Genomic DNA, 7,431 nt, shown 5'->3' with positions numbered 1-7,431 from the left:
AAAAAAAAAAAGAGAGAGAAAAAGAAAGACACTCAGTTGTTTCTGTGAGCTAAGATTTGTAACTGAAACACCTGAGTGAATTGTCTGTGTTGATAAGGACAGTTCATATTTGAAGTTAGGAAAAGTGGAAGCTGGAAGAATAGGAAGCAATCATTCCCAGGATGTTGGAGTCTGTTTTGAACCCTAATTACAGGACATGGGCAGAGCCTCACTAGGAATCTCATCAAAGTCATTGAGGCATGGCTGAAATCCAATTCCAAAACATTTATTTTGCCTACAATAAATAGGTACCTGTTACAGCTTGTTCTTTTCTGAGGTTGTCAATGAAGCTCTACTGTGGAAGCTACACTTGGCTAGTCTAACACACCTCCAGCTTCCATCACTTGTATTCTGCCCCTAGGAAGCCTTTACAAGCTTCATCATGTCATTTGGAATCTGATCCCAGGAACCTGTCTCTGCCTTTGGTCATTGGTCCACCTCTGGTGTTCATTTCTCCCCAGGCAATGTTATTAACAGGAAACCCAATACTGAGACGATAGGACTTATATACTGTTCTGAGATCCCCTGGCACCATCAGGAAAACATATTTCTCTTAGAAATGTGATTCTTAAAAAAGTTTTTGTAAATTATGTCATGAATTTCCCAATAGTAGCTCTTTATGAAATCTTGCAAACATTTCCCTAACATACTAGAAAGATACATATATTTGAATTTCAATTCAATTCAATTCAATTCAATTGGAGCTCAGCCAACTAAGGGGCAGAAGGGCTCATTAGACATCTTCCCAAGACATCTGCATTGCCTGGTATTGAGTAGACTAAATCACATATTTTACACAGATCTTCCAAATCCCTACTGTAAATTACCATCTTTTACCCCGTTTTTCAAAATTGTAGTGTGTTACTGTATTAGTCAATGTTTGCCAAAGAAACAGAACCAATAAGATGTGTGTATAGATTGGATTGGCTCAGATGATTATGGAGGCTGGTAAGTCCAAAATCTAGAGTAGGCCAGCAAGTTAAAGACCCAGGCAGGAGTTGATGTTGCAGCTACAGTACCATGGCAGTTTGCTTCTTTCTCTAGAGACCTAGAGGAAGAAAATGAAACTTTTCTCTCTTAAGGCTTTCAACCAATTGGATGAGCCCTACCCACATTTGGTTGGAGAGTAATCTAAACATTAATCTCATCATTAGAAAAAAAAATACCTTCACAATTATGTTTAAACTGGTGTTTGACCAAACATCTGGGTAGCATAGCCTAGCCAAGTTGACATAAAATTAACCATCACAGTTACCTTTTCTTGCTTCTTTTCTTGTGTTTCCCAAGGATTGGATTGTGGGTACCTGACATTAACTTGGTTTAAAAAGCCATTCATGGGATTTCCAGTTTCCAGTCTGGCATGTAAGAAGTCACCACTCTGCCGTGACAATAAGTAAAAATGTGAACAAGCTGAAAAATCACCAATTCTTCTTAGACTTATAAAAGAAGTTAGGTTAGAGGACAAACTGCTGCTGCTAAAGTGGGAGAGACCAACAGGTGAATACACAACAGAATCACAACAGAGCAGAAACTGCCGTAGGCAACCATCACTGGGTTAAGGAAACCTGACTATAACTGACAAGTTCCTGGAGGGTCAATGTGGAGAAATCTGAGTGATAAAAACTCCAGGGGGAGCTGTCATGGGGAAGGGTTGGACGGCATGCTTTTCCAAGTTTTACCTCCAGGAGCTGCATCAGGTCTTCACAGTGAACAGCAGAGAAAAATTCCCTCATGATTACATCAAGGGCAGAGGAAAGAAACTATTTTGAAAACCATAAAAGCACTATGTTCTTCTTAACAAGGAGAACATAGTTAACCACAGCCTCACCTGCTGGGGTTTTATCAGCGCCTAACTGAGCTGAGGGAAGGAAAACACCCAATTCCATCTGACTCTACCCTTACATGTGGAGGAACTACCCAACTCCAGTCCACTGTAGCCATCCTGACCCACCTATGGGGGTGGGGTAGGAGGTCTGAGAAGCACATGTGGAGTTCACGGTCCAGAGGCACAGGCTTACTAAAACACTGAGACCTAATCATAAGGGTATAGAGTACTCCCCCTCCCCCCACACCTTACCAACACATTAATAAAGACCTAGTTACAGCAATTCCTTTTACCTGGTACATTATGTCCAGCTATCAAGAAAAAAATATATACAAGACATGCTAAAAAACACAAACACAGTATGAAGAGACAAAGCAACAGAACAAGACTCAGATATGGCAGAGATGTTGAAATTATCAGACCAGAAATGTAAAACAACTATGATTGATATACTAAGGGTTCTAACAGGTAAAGTAGACAGCATGCAAGGGGACATGGGTAATATAAGCAGAGAGATGGAAATTCTAAGAAAGAACCAAAAAGAAATGCTAGAAATAAAAAACACTGTAACAGAAATGAAGAATCCCTTTGAGAGATTTATTAGTAGACTGGACACAGCTGAAAGGAATTTCACAACTGGAGGATATCTCAATAGAAACCTCCAAAACTGAAAAGCAGAGAGGAAAAAAAAGACTGAGGGAAAAAAAAAAACAAAACAGAATAATCCAAGAACCATGGGCCGACTACAAAAGATGTAACATACACATAATGAGAACACCAGAGGAGAAGAAAAAGAGAAATGAACAGAAGAAATATGTGCATCAGTGACTCATAATTTCCCCCCAAGTTAGTGTCAAAGATCATCTAGGAAGCTCGGAGAATGCCAAGCAGAATAAATGCCAAAAATCTACACCCAAACATATCATTTTCAAACAAGAGATAATCAAAGTTAATAAAAAAAAAAAAAAATCCTGAAAGAAGACAGAGGGAAAAGAACATCTTACCTGTATAGAAACAAAGATAAGGATTACATCAGAATTCTCAGAAATTATGCAAGCAGAGAGAGAGAGTGAAGAAATATTTATAAGTGTTCAGAGAAAACAAAAATACTAGCCAAGAATTCTTTACCTTAGGAAATTATCCTTCAAAAGTGAAGGAGAAATAAAACCTTTCTTGAACAAACAAAGATTGGTAAGATTTTTTGCCACTAAACCTGCCTTGCAAGAAATGTTAAAATTTCTTTAGAAAGAAAATAATATAGATCAGAAACTCAGATCTACATAAAGAAAGGAACAGCAAGGGAGAAAAACCTTTTATTTTACATATTCTTAATTGATCTAATAGATAACAGTTTGCTCAAAAAATAGTATAACAATGCATTTGATTATATATGCACACATATATGTCTATATATGTTTTTATATAAGTGAAATGAATAACAGCAATGATATAAGGATCGGAAGGAGGAACTGAGATTATTTTGTTATTATAAGGTGCTCACACTGCCCATGAAGTCACAACTGAGGCTAAAGTGAGCTGTGATCATGCCACTGCACTTTGGCCTGGGTGACAGAATAACACCCTGTCTCAGAAAAAAAAAAAAAAAAGGTGATTTCTTATAGACAACATATAGGTGGGTCTTGTTTTTTGATCTACTGGGATGATCTGTGTTTTTTAATTGGTGCATTTAGGCCATTTTTTTTTTTTTTTGAGATGGAGTCTTGCACTGTCACCCAGGCTGGAGTGTAGTGGTGTGATCTTGGCTCACTGCAACCTCAAAAAAAAATATATACTTTTATTTGAAAGCAGAGTTGGATTAGTTGTAAATGTATACTTACTGCACACTGTAGGACTCCACTAAAAAGGTTTATAAGGCAGTATAACTGATATACTAAGAAATGAAAGAAAATCAAATCATATAAAATGCTCAAAAAAAGCCACAAAAGGCAGAAAAGAGTGAAAGACAAAAATAGAAATATAGAAAACGGCAACAAACAGAAAATAGTAACAAATATGGTAGATATTAATCCAAACATATAATCACTTAAAACATCAATGGCAAGGTGCAGTGGCTCATGCCTGTAATCCCAGCACTTTGGGAGGCCAAGGCAGGTGGATCACAAGGCCAGGATATCAAGACCATCCTGGCTAACATGGTGAAACCTCATCTCTACTAAAAATACAAAACACTAGCCGGGTGTAGTGGTACGCACCTGTATCCCAGCTACTCGGAGGCTAAGGCAGGAAAATCACTTGAACCTGGGAAGTGGAGGTTGCAGTGAGCCAAGATCACACCACTTCACTCCAGCCTGGGTGACAGTGCAAGACTCCATCTCAAAAAAAAAAAAAAAAAAAAAATGGCCTAAATGCACCAATTAAAAAACACAGATCATCCCAGTAGATCAAAAAACAAGACCCACCTATATGTTGTCTATAAGAAATCACCTTTTTTTTTTTTTCTGAGACAGGGTCTTATTCTGTCACCCAGGCCAAAGTGCAGTGGCATGATCACAGCTCACTTTAGCCTCAAACTTTTGGACTCACGTAATCCTCCTGCCTCAGCCTCCCAAGTAGCTGGGATTACAGGCATGCGCCACCACACTCAGATAATTTTTTATTTTTATTTTTTGTATAGACAGGGTCTCACTATGTTGCCTTGGCTGGTCTCCATCTGCTGGGTTCATGCAATCCCCATCCTCGGCCTTGCAAAGTGCTGGGATTACAGGTATAAGATACTGCATCTGGCCAAGAAACCCACTTTAAATATAAAGACATAAAAAGATGCAAAGGGATGAAGTGTGTCAAACCCAACCATGTAGGAAAAGAACTATACATCACAAACAAGTGGGATTTACCCAGATATGCAAGGCTGGTTCAACATTCAAAAAAACTCTTGCAAAAACTCTTGAAACTTAACAATAAGAAAGCAACAACCAATTAAAATATGATCCAAAGACCTTAACAGATACCTCACCAAAGAAGATATACGGATGGTGAAGGAGCATATAAAAAGATGCCCTGCATCATATGCCATCCAGGAAATGAAAATCAAAACAATAACGAGATACCATCACAAACCTAATTAGAATGGCCGAAATCCAAAACACTGACAACACCAAATGCTGGTGAGGATGTGGAGCAACAAGAACTCTCATTTTTTCCTGGTAGGAAAGCAAAATGGTACACCCACTTTGGAAGACAGTTTGGCAGTTTTTACAAAACTAAACATAGCCTTATTATGCTCTGGTTTCTTGTCAGAGCATATACATCTTTCACCTCTTAAATATATCCTTACCATATGATTCAGCATTTGTGTTCCTTGGTATCTACCCAAAGGAGTTGGAAACTTATGGCCACACAAAAACCTGCACATGAATGATTATAGCAGCTTTATTCCTAATTGCCAAAACTTAGAAGTGACAAATATATACTTCAGTAGGTGAGTGGATAAATAAACTGTGTCACCTCCAAACAATGGAATGTTATTCTGCACTAAAAAGTAATGAGCTAGCAGGCTATGAAAAGCCATGGAGGAAACTTAAGTGTATATTTCTAAGTGAAAGAAGCCAATCTGAAAAGGCTACACACTGTGTGATTCCAACTACATCACATCCGGAAAAGGCTAAATTAAGAAAACAGTGACAAGTTCAGTGATTGCCAAGGAATAAAGAACAGGAAGGAATGAATAGGCAGAGCATAAAAGATTTTTAGAAGAGTGAAACTATTCTGTACATTACAGTTGTGAATACATGTCTGTATACATTTGTCAAAATAAAATTTATAGAACCAAGAGTGAACCCTAATGTAAATTATGAACTCTGGGTGAGAAAGATGTGTCAACGTAGGTTCCAAATGTACCACACTTGTTGGGGATGTTGATATGGGGAAGCCATGCATGTGTTGGAGGAGAGGGTATATGAGATATTTCTGTACCCTCCGCCTAACTTTGCCATGAACCTAAAATAAAGTCTCTAAAAAATAAAGTCCAAGAAAAAAATTAATCTAAGAAACAAAAGCCATTCGATATTTTAACAAAAACACGTAAGCTGAGTGTATCACGTGTACATGTTATAGACCCCTGATATAGGATCACCAACATTCAATTAATCAAGTTTAACCACTAGCAGGTGGCATCTTCTGTGTACCCAACTCTGTGTGCATCATCTTGCTTCTGCTCTACTGCGCTGACTTTTTGTTTTGTTTTGGTTTACAGTGTGTGCCTTCTGAGGAAACTACTAGAATGACAAACATTTCCCAAAGGATGTAAATGACACTATCTGAGTGCAACAACAGAAAGAGGCCAAAAAGTAAACAGGGCCACACCCTCAGTACAAGACTATGCTGTTGCCTTGGAGACTCCACTACAGCGTGTTCTTGAAGCAGGAGGAGGTCAGTGGCACTGTTTAAGCATTTGCTGTATCTCGAAGTAGAAAATATCCTGCACAAAAGCACACACAAAAAAAGAAAAGGTGAATGAAGAATGGTTTTCTTTCTTCCTTCTCTGGGCTTCAGCTTTTAACTCACAGTAACACTCAACCTGGGCCACTTTAACTACAAAAATTATTAGGAAAGAAAAGAATGAATGTACAGTTCATTTTACTGTAGTCTAAGTGAATAGAAAATTTTCCTAAACGTTCAGCTCTACGGGTTTGGCTTCTGTTCCTTCCTCTCATTTGTGCACTCCTCTGTCATAGCCAATAACTTATAGTGACAGTCCCCAAACTTTTCTGACTTGACAGCCCTTTTCATTCTAAAAAATAGCTGAATAATAAAATAAAATAAATTTTAGTTTGAGTTTAAATTTTATTACCTATTTACAACAATATTGACCTCATTTGAAATTAAAACACAAAAATTTTAAATATTTATGAATTCATTAAAAAGCAATTATAATCCTATGATACATTAACATATATAGCAAATCAGTGAAAAATGGACTACATATTCAAAAACAAAAATAATGAGGATGGCATTGTTTTACACTTTTGTAAATCTCTTAATATCTGACTTAATTGAAGACAAATAGATTCTCACAGCTGCTTCTGCATTCAATCCATTGCAACATGGTGGCATGATTAAAGTATACGAAAATGTAAATGACACTACCTGCAGTGCAACAACAAAAAGAGGCCAAAAAGTAAACAGGGTCAATACACTTAGTACAAGACTATGCTGTTGTGTTGGAGACTCCACTACAAGGTGTTCCTAAAGTGGGAGGGGGTCAATGGCATTGTTTAAGCATTTGCTGTACCTTGCAGTAGAAAATATCCTGCAAGGGGTGGGGTGTAGGACAAAAAGTAAAAAGGAAAAGAAAAGAAAAGAAACCATCCTGCACAAAAGCAAAAAAAAAGCTTGTCACACACCCTTGGGTAGATGGGTAAATGGATGAGAGCATCTCCCGTCCTGTGCTCAGTCGGACTTCAAAGAGAATGTAGTTGAAAAAGGGAGGAATACTTTAGTAGCCTTTTAGATAATTGTGGCTGTTCTACTTAAGTACTACACCCAAACTCAACAAGCTGTAGTTTCTTAAACTACATCAATGAACTTTCCATATTCTGTTATATTTA

The sequence above is a fragment of the Cebus imitator genome, unplaced genomic scaffold (assembly GCF_001604975.1).
Source record: "Cebus imitator isolate Cc_AM_T3 unplaced genomic scaffold, Cebus_imitator-1.0 Scaffold369, whole genome shotgun sequence".
In the NCBI taxonomy this organism is placed as follows: domain Eukaryota; kingdom Metazoa; phylum Chordata; class Mammalia; order Primates; family Cebidae; genus Cebus; species Cebus imitator.
The sequence above is the reverse complement of the archived record's forward strand: the minus strand, read 5'-3'. Positions refer to the sequence as shown.